General features: G+C 43.5%; 1 protein-coding gene across 1 annotated transcript in view; it reads left to right on the forward strand.

Moving 5' to 3' along the window:
• The first annotated feature begins 237 nt into the window (after positions 1-237).
• MPDZ (multiple PDZ domain crumbs cell polarity complex component) overlaps positions 238-15,027 on the forward strand; it is a 177,402-nt gene continuing 162,612 nt past the window's right edge. The window contains exon 1 of the mRNA XM_081103221.1: positions 238-540. The gene's annotated coding sequence lies outside the window, so the exon portion shown is untranslated. The remainder of the gene's footprint in view (positions 541-15,027) is intronic.

Raw genomic sequence — 15,027 nt, forward strand, 5'->3', positions numbered from 1 at the left:
TTTCAATCAACGAAAAACATGTTTCATAAGTATGCCCCAAACATTACCTGGGACATACGTGTCTAAACTAAGGATTCCTCGCTATTGGACACTCCCATGTAGCCGGGCGCCGGGGTCTCCCCTGGCCACCTCCCGGGCCCGTCCCCACCTCCCAGGCCTCAGAGCCCGGGAGCTGGTTTAAAACTCGGGCCCGCAGGCCGGGCCGCGCCCCCTGATTGGCCGCCGCGCGCCCGCCCCGCCGCCCGCGGGCGTCACGCAGCCCGAGCCGCCGGGGCCCCGCCGCCACCGCAGCCTCGCTCGGCGCAAGTGCGGCGCGCGCTGGGGGAGGGGGCGCGGCGCGGCGCAGCGCGGTTGGCGTGGGGCCCGGCGCGCGGCCGGATGAAGTTTCTCGGTCGCGCGTGACCGTGCCTGCGCGCTTATCCGCAGCTCCTCCCCGGGCCGTTACTTCGCCAGAGAAGAGGGAGAACGTGGGCGCGGCGAGGCACTGGGCGTCCCCGGCGGCTCCCCAGCCCTCCGCCCCTGGGCGCCACAGCGAGCCGGGTAAGCGGCGCCGGGCTGGGGCCGCGAGGGCGGAGCGCTCGCCCGCGCCTCGTGCGCGCGCCGGTCGGGGGTGCGCGGGGTGCGCGGGCTCCGGGCGCGGGGCGGGCGGGGGCCGCAGCGCTAGCCCCACCCCGCGAGGCCCGGGAAGCCGCTGCTCCAATGGCTCTTTAAAAGGATGAGGTCTGGAAGTTTCTTTCCTCTGCTCCTGGCCCCTGAACCACAGTCCCGCGTCCTTCTCTCCTCCCTCCCCCATCCTTACTTTAAGTGGCTTGAAAGTTTTTTCGTTTCCTTCGCCCGGAGGGGCCCAGTGCCAAGAACGGGGGACCCGGGCCTGGCGCGCGGGCCGGTCGCAGGAGCCTGTTGCTCTCCGCCGCTGTGGACGCGTCCCACGCTGAACGCCCCGGGCGGCCACCGTTATGCGGTGCCGGGCCGTGCGGGGTGGGTAGAGGGTGGGGGGAAATGTCCCCACACTGGGGTCTCACGCCCCGCCGGCGGGGGACCCAGACCGCGCCGCTGATTGGTACCCCCTGCCCTTGGCGTCTGTGCCTTTTCGTCTGCTGCCCACATTGGTGTTGGTGCCAGCGTTTTGCTTCACACCTTCCTCTCCCCCACCCCTCTACCCTGTCCCCGGCGCTGTTGGGGGGTGCGGGGCGGGGGGGGGGGGCTGCTTTTATCTGCGATTTCCCAGACCCGGGATGCCGGATGCTCCGGGGGAAGCGCGGTTAGGGAGACGCCTTGTGTCTTGGGGAGTTGCGTGTGTGGAGGCGGTGGTGATGGAGTACATTTTGGCCGGCGTTCTTTGCAGAGGCACAAAGGCTAGTTTATTTCCTGCAGATCCCTTGGAAATTGAAGCTGGGGCTGCAGAGAAGAAGGAGGGGCCTGCGAGGGCGGGAGGTGGGCGCTGCTGGTCGGGGGCAGGGAGTTGGGAACGTGAGACATCTCGGGCCATCTCCGCGGGCGGGGCTGCTGAAGTTGCGCTGCTGGGAAGGAACCCGGGCGGGGGCGCTGTGTGCCTTGGGTGGGGAGGGTTGGGGTGGCGACTAGGGTTTCAGGGGTAGCAGCAGATAAGATGACCATGGCTTTGCCAGGCCTGAAGGAAACCCCTCCGTGTTGTTTTGATGTTGAGAGGGGGAAGAATGTGGAAAGTGGCCTATCTATGGTCCAGCGTTGATGGACAGCTGTGGTGTAAACGTCCTTCTGTGTTTTGGGTGGGCATTACTCATTTAGGATACATTTTACAGAATAAATAACACCTGATCTGGAAAACGAACCAGGGGATGGTTTGGTGCAGGTTTTTATAATGAACTTTTTTTTTCTTTTAAGGTTGAATCATCTACATTTGTAATATATGCATGTAGTGCCTGGTAGAATTTAAGTAAACAATTGTATTTAAAAACCCTAGAGTTCCTTGGCTTGAACTTCTAATGCAATGCAGAGAGAGAGAGCTCTGGATGGATGCACCTGTGCTTCGCCTGAGGGAGGGGTGGGGAGGGTGTAATCTTGTCTGGGATGCCTAGATACACTGCTCCTGAGTGGAGTACTTGACAGATGCGCATTTCTGTCTAGATTGGGCTCTATCCCTGCTCAGACTTCACATTAGGTTCAAGCAAAACAAGCAGAGGGTCTGTAGACTTAAGGGCCACAGGCCAAGTTGGCCTGCTGCAGTGGTTTTTGTCTCTAAGGGTTAGGAGCTAGGGATGGTTTGTACATTTTTAAGTGGTTGAAAGGCAAAATCAAAAGACTATTTCTCATGTGAAAATTATATGAAAATCAAATGTGTGTCCATATTTAAGTTTGGTTGGAGCACAGCCACACTTAATCCTGTTGTCGGTGTCTCATTCTTGCGGTGTATGGCTGCTTTCACATTTAATGGCAGAGTTGAGTTGCATAGCTGAGACAGAGGTGTATACCCTTCAGAGTCTGAAATATTTACTATGTGGCTCTGTAAGGAAAAGTATTGCTTAATACTCCCTTTTGTGATAAGTGCATTGTTTAATTTTATTGCCTTTTAGGCCCTGTTTCTGGTGCCCTGTGAACTGGCAGACTTACCCCCTCCAAAATTAAACTAATTATAAATCAATGTGTTGGATTTTCTCATTTCCAAGTTTCATTCTCAACTTTTTGGTATCTTTCTCTGTTGGAATCTAGGGTAAACTGGAGTTTCTGATGAGCAGAAATTGTGTATTTACATATTTTAACTTTAATATAGATGGCCATATTTCAAGGCTTTCTGCAATGGGTTCTAGTAACTTCTAGCTGTTCTGTTACCTGAGTAGGTTTGAGGACTATAGTTTTATTTATTTAGGTTAAGAGAGCAAGGGGTTAGAGCATGTCATGGGTTCTTTTCAGAGGACAAGGCAAAGCTAGTGTGAACTCTTCCCTACTCCTCTTTTCTACCTCATTTGCTAAAACTAACAAAAAACTGATAAAATTTATCTCCAACATATTAATAATAGGTCAATCATATGGGTACCATACCTCTTACTTGTGTTCCTTTTTTTTTTCCTTGGCTTTTCCCAATATTTCTTCTCCTCTTTTTTGTTTCTGGTTTTTCTTCTCTCCTTAACACATAACTTCCTTTTATCTCCTGGGCCTGACTGTTGTGGCTTGGGAAAAGAGAGATGTCAGTCAGTTTTTATTGTTCTCCAAATCCTATCATGTAGACATTGCTCCGTTTGGCCCTTAAAGATGTCTTTCCATTTTAGATACCTTTTAACTGCACATACGCTGTAAGGGAGTAGAGGCCTTTTCCAGAGTTTATTATATCTCAGCAAGGTGGGTGTGCTCAGGACATGTTCATGGGAATCCTTGAAGTGTAATTTTGTCTTGATGCAGGACTTTAGTCTTTAGCTGTTGGCGGGGAGGCTGTGCTTTACGAATAAAGAAGTGAGCCCATTGTCTAGAGGTAAGATAAAGGGATTTAGAAGCTGGCATGTGAAAACGAATGTACCTGGAAGATAACTGTCTGAGTTAAAGGCAGATTACATCCCAAGTCTGACATCATAGACTTGACTCTTTTAGGTTGACTTGCAGGTTGGCTCCATTTTGTATATTTATAACATGCACAAAGAACTCTGTGACTTTCATAAAATATCATAAAATATCTTGAGCCCATAATAGAGTTCTTAAAGTTGATGTGTTGGACTGGAAATGCCCCCATATATGCTGGAGCAAACAGCACATATGCCAGTGACAGGTCCTGTACTTTAAAGTAAAGAAGCAGAGAGCTTCCCATAGATTCAGAACTGCTTGATGGTGCCTGTGAATGACTGTATCTTACATCATGACTAGAGGCCCAGTGCATGAAAGTTCCTGCACTCGGGGCGGGGGTAGGGGGATGGCGTTCCTCAGCCCAGCCCGTGCCCTCTTGCAGTCCAGGAGCCCTTGGGGGATGTCCAATTGACGGTTTAGGCCTACTCCCCATGGGCCCTAAGCCGCAGTCTGGCCTCCCTTTGCGGGAGGTGACTGGTGAGCAGATCGGGGGACAGCGCTGGTGGCAAGCGGCTGGCCCTGCCCCCCATCTCCTCTCTACCACCAATTGCCACCACCCACTGATCGCTGCCCATCGACCGCTGTCCCCTCCCTCTACCCACTGGCAGGTGCCTTGGCTGGCCTGGCACCGCCCGCTCGTCAGCCTCTGCCTCCCACCGAACGGTCATTCCGCTGTTTGGTCGATTTGCATATTAGGCTTTTATTATATAGGATTATATTTCCCAATCAGTTATATCTGCTTGAAAAACACATTTTGCCTAAAGTAGGCATTAGTTTGATATAGTTACATTGTCACATACATTATTAACCCCATACTTACGAGAAGAAAGGTATTATTTTGTCTCTTATAAACTAGTGTCATTCATAGGAGAGCATCTATATAAATAGAGTTGGGAAATTATATTTAGTATGGTAAAGTTGGTATACTGTGATTAAATAATTACAGTGAAATTCCACATGGGCAAGTAAGAATGAGATGAAAAACTACTTCTAGATAAAGGAAACTGATGTTAAGTAATCCATTGTCTTCCTGTGAAATATTTCCCATGAAGGTCCGAGGTAGTTACTCATTTAGTAGATAGTAATAGATGGAATTGGAGGCATATTGTATTGGGCTAGACCAGGGGTGGGCAAACTTTTTGACTCGAGAGCCACAATGGGTTCTTAAACTGGACCGGAGGGCCAGAACAAAAGCATGGATGGAGTGTTTGTGTGAACTAATATAAATTCAAAGTAAACATCATTTCAAACGGGCCGGATCCGGCCCGCGGGCCGTAGTTTGCCCACGGCTGGGCTAGAGTGACACTAGGGAGAACACGAAATCAATATACTGCTATAGTTTATGATCTTAATTGGAAAAATACACAGAGAAAAGAATAAAAGGTTCTACGTTTTTTTGTTGTTTTTTTTTAATATATTTTTTATTGATTTTTTACAGAGAAGAAGGGAGAGAGATAGAGAGTTAGAAACATCGATGGGAGAGAAACATCGATCAGCTGCCTCCTGCACATCTCCCACCGGGGATGTGCCCGCAACCCAGGTACATGCCCTTGACCGGAATTGAACCCTGGACCCCTCAGTCCGCAGGCCGACGCTCTATCCACTGAGCCAAACCGGTTTCGGCAGGTTCTACGTTTAATAAAAGTTAGGGATTCAAATAAATTAGACATCGGCATAGGATTGCTTGCTGACTACTTGTAGATGGCCACCTTCTCCCTTGTCGTCACATGGGCTCCCATCTGTGAAAGCCTGTGTCCTAATCTCTAAAGAGGACACCAGTCATACTGGGTTAGGGACCACCCTAGTGACCTCATTTAACCTTTCTTCTTTAAAGACCCTATCTCCAAATACGGTCATATTCTGAGGTACTGGTTAGGATTTCAACATACAAATTTGGGGACATAGGTCAGCCCAGAAAAGAGTTCTTAAAGAGACTGCAAGGCTCTCATAGGCTAGGCTGTATACTGGTGAGAGCGTGAAGAATGGACTGGTTCAGGGTAAGGGAGGGGGTCCTGTGGGGGCTGTTGTGGTAGTATAACTAAGTATTATTGTGTAATTTGATGTTTGTGAATAAAGGAAACTGCTATTTGAGGACAAGGTATTTTAGCTTTGGCCTGAGGCCACTTGTTTTCTTTATCTTGGTGTTTACTGGGAAATTGGCGTTCGCTTTTGTACAGAGAGCCTTCATTTTCTTTTTAAATGTGTCCTAAAATATTTTCATAATAGTTTTGGAGTCTGATTAAGCAGCATTTTTTTATTCTTTAAATTACCTTCATCTAAAAACTATGTATATATCCTGTGCATATTTTGTGGGCAAATATTTGGCATAATCTTTTTTTCCCCAGAAACCTTCGCATTTCGGAAAGATAAAAGATTTTAAAAGTAATAATATGTTTGCTGTATCACAAAATAATGAAAATGTTTTTAAGTGTTGAAATTATAATTATTTATAATGTTAAAGCAATTCTTTAGACTAGAGGACTGTTAAAGCAATTCCTCCAATTTTGGCCTGCTGAGTTAAAAAAAAAAAAAAAAGAGGTAAAAGGAGACTTAAAGTTCTTACTCTTTTTTTTTTTTTTTCTGCCTGTGGTGGTGAAATTTGTTTGGTCTAGGAATACATATTTTTATCCTCCTTTTAGCTTGATTTATATTTGTGAAAACAGCACTCATTGTTATTTCCTTGTAAACAACTCCACCTCCAGATCTAAGGTGATATAAATAAATGCATGAGGGGAACATGAAAAAGGAAACACTCGTAAGAAAGGAAAAAACAGAAATATTAGCAACACACACACCGGAGAGAGGGAGGGAGGGAGGGAGGGAGGGAGGGAGGGAGGGAGGGAGAGAGAGAGAGAGAGAGAGAGAGAGAGATATCTTGAGGAAAAACCTATTTAGATTGTGTTGATGACTTAATGTTGATCATTTGAGTATGTTTTGAGACAGTTTACTGTTTAGTGCTTATATCTTAAAATTAGAGTAAAACATGTAAGATAATGATTTCTTCTGGTAACTTTTTTATGATAAAAAATAAAAAAGCATATTTTTAAAATACGTATGTGGAAGACATAGACTAGCTAAAAGAAGGGAAAAAAAATTTACCTGTAATTCTAACACCTAGGTGCAACCTTCTTCCCCCCAAAGAAAACACAGGTTTGTGAACTGAGGATGCTAAATTATTTTGATATAACAAACGGGTAAGTAGAGATGTTGATCAACAGATTTCACTGATTGCTCATTTTCTCAGTGAGGAAATGGGATCTGAGATTATTAAACATCCATATCTTCTTTAATAGCATCTATTTGAACCAATGTCTCTTGACTCTGAGGAGGTTAACTACCATGTGGCACACAGGACACCAGTGGAGAATGCATGTTTAAATCTTGATTTCTGCTTACAATTATTTGTTACCTGGACCTATAGTTAATCCTAGAATAGCTTTATCTTATGGAATTGGGTGGGCCCCTGGCATGCCTTGTATCAGGGAACTGGATGTAGAAATGGTCATGGAAATCTGTCATTTCTGGACATCAGTGACCTAACAAAACCACGAGGATAGAATCATGAAGTTAAAAAATTATTCCACAACTTAAAAGATACTATCTGATCTATACCAGGTATGCCCAGCTTTTCTTAAATATTGCTAGGCCCCCTTAGCAGGTCCTGTTTTTCTAAGGTATTACTGGATAAAGTTCATACAGCTTTAGGTTAATGTTCCCCTCGCTATGTCCCACTTCTCCCAGCCTCCCTTGAGTATTTAATTTTAATTAGTCAAAGTGTGAAATCTGCCTCTGGGAGACATTTATTTCCCACTGCAGGACCTGGGGAGGCCTCAACTCTAGGATTCAGTGGAGTTGGAGTTCTGCCTTTCCTCCCACCCCACCCACTTCCTTCCACATTCACGGTTCTGCTGGGAGTAGTTATTCTCTTCCCACTTAGAAAAGTACAGCACAGAATGCCTCTTTATTCTGATAGAATCTGCTGACTATATATGTTGGGTCAGGCTGAGTCACAAAGTACTTTTAGATCTGTTCTGAGGTAGGAAAACAAAAGAAGAAACACCCCCCGGGCCTGGATTATTGGTCCCTAGCCAGCTCCATTAAGTTCAGTGGACATTGGTTGGGTGCTGAACCAGGACATTCAGGTTCCACCCTTTCTCAGAGGAAGGATTGTTTAATTGTGGCATACTTTACAATTGACATGGTGAACTGCACAAATTGAAAGTGTATAATTTGTTGAATTTTGAGAAACCATCCCCACAGTCAAGACAGTGGACATAAGCTTTGCTCCTGCCCCTGTGTAATCCTTCCCAGCCTCCCCTTCTGACTATCTCCCATCACCAAGTAAACACTGACTTGCTTTCTCTCCCTATAGATTAGTTCACATTCTCTAGACTAGAGCTTTAATAAATGGGATCTTACAGTATATTCTTTTTGTTTGACTTCTTTTACTCTGTATTTTGGGATTTATCCAGGTTGCCTGTATTAATAATTCATTATTATTTATTGCTGAGTACTAGATCATTGTATAGATATACCATTCAGGAATATTTAAATAGTTTAGGATTCTTTTATGCTTTGTACATTGTCTTGTAGAGTATTTGTTCTCGGTTTCAACTGTGTGTCACACTTTTGTGTTTGACAGTATTCATAAACATAAAATGTAAGTGCCCTTATTTAATGTTACTTGAAGTTTAAAGCTATGTAAGTCATACTTTTAAAAAAATCTACCAGTAAGCTTAAAATGAAGAGATGTAAAGTTTTCTAATTTTTAAAGATAGCAAGTGACCACTTTTTTTTAAAAGTCACATGAGCACCACAGCTTTTGCGTCCTATCTTGTGAAGAGTATAAGCACAGCATGGCCTGTTTCCCAAGGGAGCCAAGGCTTTGTTTTCCAGACTGCTTGCCTAATGCTTCTGACTTGCTAATTTTTTGCACTTCTTTATTTTTGATTGCTTTATCTATCACCGCTTGTGACAAATCTATGTGACAACCATTTAGTGAATTGGTTAACAAAGGAGTAATTTGGTGCCTAAATTATCCAAATAATTTTCATTTAGTATATGTTTACAGCTAAGACCATCAAACATACTAAGAGTTGAAGTGGGGATAATCATCATTGTGTGCATACACAATATTCTGGCAGAAATTATTCAGACGTTTTGCCACTTTAAGCATTTATATGTCTGTCTGTACTTTCTGATCAGTTAATTGAAATTAAGTGGCAAAACCCAAAAAAAACACCATTTTAGGCAGACGTGCTCTCTGGATTACCAAAAAAAGTAAAAATTGGTTTCTAATCTTATTAACATTTAGTCTTTTGAGTAGCATAGTAAAATACAGTTAATGAATGTTGTTAAATAGTGGATGAGTTAATTAAGAAGCAAATAGTCATGTTTTTTGAAAGAGAATAAAACCTTTTAAAATGTTTTCAGAGAGAAAATACCAGTTGTCAAGATGGCTCTAGTGAGTCCTATGGAATTACATATGGTAACTAAATAGCTGTAAGCTATTATATTTATTTATCTGTGAATCAGTAATTAGGGAATTGAATTGGGCCATGATAATTTATCTTGTATGGCTAGGGTTCTAGGGCTCATGTTCAGGTAGGTTCATATTAATTTGTGGGTTTTTTTAATATATTTTTTTTTGTATCTGAACTACTTGGAATCTTGTCAGTATGCTTTAAACTGTGTAAACTCTCACTCCTTTTGCTGACTAGTTTTTCTTTGCCTTTGCACCAAAGGTGGTCCAGGCTTTATTATATTGTTTCCTGTTTGTGAATGTGTGCACTTTGTTCCAATCTTCCAGGTGCATTCATTCTTGACATAAAAACAAATGGAATATCAGGCAAAAACAGACAAAGAAGAATTTTAATCTCAACAAATTCCTCATGTTATTGCAGCAAAATAGCTATACATAAGTTCCTCTTCTCCCCCCTTCTATCATCTCGTCAGTTACAAGAATAATCAACCACAGAAATACAAAATCGCCATTCAAATATGTAATGCATGGCATAACATTAAGAGACAGATATTATAATTGCAGACATAATAATCCATCAAGTTCTTCCTAAAAATAACAACTTAAAAGTTTGCCTGGACTCTGGATTCATCAGTTTGCATATGGTTGGACCTGGCCTGTAATTCCTCATGTATATTTCACATTTAACTTGTTTATTTTTACTGTTGACTATTACAGATGTCCCCATTCCCCCCTCCTTTGCCTCAGTGTATTCTCAGCAATGTAGACTACCACTGACTAACAAGATTCTCAGCTGCTTCAGACAGTGACACCTCTTCGCTGACGGAGGAATACAAGGTTTTCTCTAGTAATTCTTTAGTACAGATCATGAAAAACACTGATTTTATTATTGTGGACATTTATTCTTGAGTATATGCGTGTTATCCAAAGTTGAATGTTCTGATTGAGTATGGAAGGGAATAAGAGAGGATTGTGGCCAGTTTTATATTTTTTTATAGTATTCCCCTCCATATACAGAGAGAGACTTTAATCTTGAAACTTGCTGGTATGTTTTTTATTCTACTAGGATTTTTAACTTACCTTACAGATAATTGTGTGAAGTCTCTTTAAGATACTTTATCTTCTCCTATATTTAATTTGACCTTATTAAGGTTATTTTCCGTAAGTAATTTGTTTTCATGTTGGTATAGGAAGCAAAGTGATGTCAAGTAAGCCTTATTTAGTATCAGCTAAATAAACACGATTGCTGGCCTAGTATGTTGAGTGCTTGTGAGTGTGATATTTGGTGTGATCAAGCATGAAGGGTCTTTATTTCTTATTGATTCTACCACTGAAATAATTCTAAAATATAATATATATTTTTAATGTTCATGTTGGCCAATGTTCCATCCTCCCTCCATTCTCCCCTCTTGTTCATCTCTATGACTTTTTTTTTTTTAATCACTTTTTTTTTTGTAATATATTTTTATTGAGTTTTTACAGAGAGGAAGGGAGAGAGAGAGTCAGAAACATGGATGAGAGAGAAACATCGATCAGCCGCCTCCTGCACATCCCCCACCGGGGATGTGCCCACAACCCAGGTATATGCCCTTGACCGGAATCGAACCTGGGACCTTTCAGTCCGCAGGCTGACACTCTATCCACTGAGCCAAACCGGTTTCGGCCATCTCTATGACTTCTTATCGATAAATCAAATCTGCTTTAACTTCAGCTACACCTAGAACAGCGGTTCTCAACCTGTGGATTGCGACCCCTTTGGAGGTTGAACGACCCTTTCACAGGGGTCGCCTAAGACCATCCTGAATATCAGATATTTACATTACGATTCATAACAGTAGCAACATTACAGTTAGGAAGTAGCAACGAAAATAATTTTATGGTTGGGTCACAACATGAGGAACTGTATTTAAAGGGCCAGAAGGTTGAGAACCACTGACCTAGAGGCTAGTGATTTACTTCTTTTCTATGTCTGAATTCTTTTCACCTTACATTCACAGATGTAATTGATTCACTCTTTCAACAAATATTTATCAAGTGCCTATTCTGGGCCAGCCAATATTACTGGTTCTGGGAATAATAACCTTGTGAGGAAAAAAAAAAATAAAAGGAACCGTCAACAACAAAACAACCAAAATTACTGCCCTCGTGGCACTTTAATTCTGCCGATTCCTATTTTACAAAGGTATTTCAAGATCAATATGTCGGAAAGGAATGTATTTCCACTCCTTCCTCTAAAAACAGATGACATTTCTGTTTCTGTGGTTTTTCTTTAACCTAAGGATGTCCCAATGTTTCTAGTTTCCCAGATTAAAAACTTAAGAGAGTCAATCTCTGTTGCTTTCTCTCACTCATTCCACCTGCCCCCAACATACTTCTAGGGGTTATTGAATCTTTTTATTCCCTCTAATGAGTGTATCTCCTGTCTTTTTCCTTGCCACTGCCTTATTCTAGGCTTACCTTATTTTTGATAGGGCTGTTTTAACAGCCTAACATATGGTTGTACTATCATTAGTTCTTTTGTCTCTTTGGTGAATTATTTGTCCTTTGGCCAGACTTGTTTTTCCAGAAAATAAATTTTAGTAATCTCTCCTCCACTCCCCATTGTATCTACTCACTATGCCTGTCTGCAGGGCAGAGTCCCAAGGAGATATGGAAACATGGCTTTTCTAGCTCCTGTCTAGTTTGGCGGCCTAGTACTGTAGAACCACTGTCATTACATTAAAACCACAGTCATGTGTTCGTTACGATTTCATTGCCTTAGCAGACAGCCTTCCCTTAGCAAGAGATGCTTTTACTACTCATGGTTCTAATTGTTCATCCTTCAGGATGATTCACATGCCACATTTCCTCCAAATTCTTTCTGACTCATGGTGCCGGCATTGGATTCCTCTGTCCTCGCACAGAATTCAGTGCTTCATGTTGCAGTGTAATTACTGTTTTCCACTAAATCGAGAGCTCAGAAGTTAGGTGCTGTCCTTATTCTGCTTTGCCATATGCTTCAGATATAGACATGTACAGATTTGGAGCGGGTGGAGTTTATAGAATGTGGGGTGGACCTCTTACATAAAAAGTAACAAAATTATGAATTCAAAATCAAATTAAAAGTGCATGTTCATTTAAATGAGAGTGGAAGGATCCTGTGCCCGATGCCTAGGGCAATGTGTTTAGTTAAAACTTGCGGAAATAATACAGTGGGGTTTTTGAATATGTTATAGAAATAGGATATTTATGTAATTTTTTTGGCTGTTGATTTCCTTTTTAAAAAAAATGTATTTCTCATTGATTATTAGAGAGGAAGGGAGAAGGATAGAGAGAGAGAAACACCGATGAGAGAGGAACGTCATCAATCAGCTTTTCCTGAACGCGCCCCACTGGTGATCAAGCCTGGAACCAGGGCATGCACCCTGACTGGGAGTGGAACCAGAGACCTCTTGGTTCCTGGGTCTAAGCTCAACCACTGAGCGACAGGAGCAGAGCGGCTATTGATTTTCTTAAAGCTAGGAAACAATAGTTAGCCATTCTGTTGCCAATACTGTTGTTAATAATAATGCCCAGTGCCTCAACAGCATTTCTCATTTTCTGAGCAAGATCAGATTTCACTTGGGTGGGAAATGATTCAGTCCTTCCTGTGCATCTGTAACCTCAGTTGACACCCTGCTCTAGCTCCTATTACCCTGGTGAATGCTAAGGAATTTTCTGAGCGCTTTCTAAGTTATCTTGCTGCCACTCCATCTTTCTATCTCTTCTCTCTTTTAGCTTCCTCACCTCATTTTTTCTTTCTCCTTTCCTCCCCTATATGTTTATCTGGGTCTTGCTCTACAGCAAACTTATTCCCTCCCCATCTGTCTTTTCTAGTAGATAACACTTTTAAGTAAGTGTCAGTTCTTTGGCAAACTGAATTTTGGAGTTTGAAATTACTGACTTCATTTCTACCTCTTTGAACCATTGTAGGGCGTGACTTTGAAGTTCCTCATTAGAACAAAAAGTATGTGTAGTTTCTAGCAATGGGAAAGGAGATGTCTAAAGCCACATGCTTTGTTTACTGCAGGGGGAAAATATGGTGCAATTTACAAGTCAGTCCCAGTCCAGAAATGATGGAATTTTATGTGTTTTAAGGAGTTATCTATTTAATAAACATGGTTAATCTGATAGCAAATTCGAAATGGCAAAACAGAGATATTAGTGTCTAGAGCAGCCGTGGGCAAACTACGGCCCGTTTGAAATGAATAAAACTAAAAAGAAAAAAGACCGTACCCTTTTATGTAATGATGTTTACTTTGAATTTATATTAGTTCACACAAACACTCCATCCATGCTTTTGTTCCGGCCCTCCGGTCCAGTTTAATAACCCATTGTGGCCCTCGAGTCAAAAAGTTTGCCCACCCCTGGTCTAGAGGTTAATAGAAGTCAAAATGATGATAGCAATAGCTTCTGTATGCCGATTATTTCCAGGCACTTTGCGTATGTTATTGCTAATGCCCACTTTACAATAGCCTCTTAGAGAAGTTAAGTGACTTGCCCAGGATCTCACAACTAGCAAAACAGTGTGTTCTTTTGTTTTAATTCTCAACTAGAGGCCCAGTGCACATTAGTTCACAGGTGGGGTCCTGTCTGGCAATCAGGGCCGATTGGAGCCATCTTGCCCAGTCTTGATCAGGGCTGATTGGGGCCGGCCAGCCTTGGGGAGGGACCGCAGGAGGTTGACTGGCCGCGGGAGGTGGGCTGTGGGAGTGCACTGACCACCAGGAGGCAGCTCCTGATTTGAGCTTCTGCCCCCTGGTGGTCAGTGCGTGTCATAGCTACCGGCCAGTCATCTAGTCCTCCACTCGTCACAGTCGCTTGGGCATATATATATATGTTACAGTTTACATTTAATATTACTTTGTATTAGGTTCAAGTGTACAGCATAGGGGTTATTAGACAATCATGTACTTTACAAACTGTTCCCCTTGATATTCCATGTACCCACCTGATATTCCACGTACCCACCTTACATCGTTATTACAGTATTACTATAGTCCTTATGCTGTACTTCCCTGTATCGTGTGGCTACCAATTTGTACTTCTTAATCCCTTCACTGTTTCCCCATCCCCAACCCCCTTGTTTCTGTTTTGTTTATTCATTTTGCTCCTTAGGTGCCACACATAAGTGGATTCATATGGTGTTTATCTTTCTCTGACAGACTTATTCACTTGAAGTGATATTCTCTAGGTCCATCCAAGCTGTCACAAATGGTAAGGTTATATTCTTTTTCTGTGACTGAGTATTACTCCCTTGTATGTATGTACCACACCTTTTTCTTACCTACTGTCCCATTTCTGTGCAGACAAGACACATTTCGCTGGCTGTGGCCTTCATCTGGCAGCCTCAGACCAAATAGACTCCACCTGACCTGACTGAATGAGATGAGGGCTTTCTCCCTCGTCCCCAGTGAGCAGAGCCCCACTCACAGAAGCTGGCTGTGCTGGCTGTGTGGGCTGGGCTGGCACAGGGCCTGGGCAGAGGTCACTGCTGGAGGACCACCTCTGTGGTTTGCCTTCTGAGGCCTGCCCCACAGCCACAAGCCTGTGCTCTGACCTTCTGGCACCATCCATGAGATCCCTTGTAAGGTCCCTTCTCACCCAGGATCAAGTGGGTCCTGCTGTTGCAGTTGAGAACTTCCCCTGCATAGAGCACGTTCGTGGTGGTCCCTGTGAGTGGCTGAGCCTCCCTAGATCTGCTTTCCTGACTAAGAGGAGCTCTGTGTTTGCAGGGAGAGGGAACAGGCCAGAATGCGCAGGCCCACACCCTGCAGTGTCCTGGATGGCAGGGCCAGGCTGCTCAGCTCGGTTGAGTTATGGAGCAGGGTGGGGCTTATGTGGGCTAGGGGCAGGGTCGGGGGGGACATGGGCCAGGGCACAGGCAGGATGAACCGGACCTTCCAGGTGGTGGGTCACTCTCAGCTATCTTCATCTCCTTCACTTCCAGCCTCTCCTTCTGCCTCCCTCCCTGAGGTCTCAACCCCAGGTCTCGG

This window comes from Myotis nattereri, assembly GCF_964212035.1.
Source record: "Myotis nattereri genome assembly, chromosome: 12".
In the NCBI taxonomy this organism is placed as follows: Eukaryota; Metazoa; Chordata; class Mammalia; order Chiroptera; family Vespertilionidae; genus Myotis; species Myotis nattereri.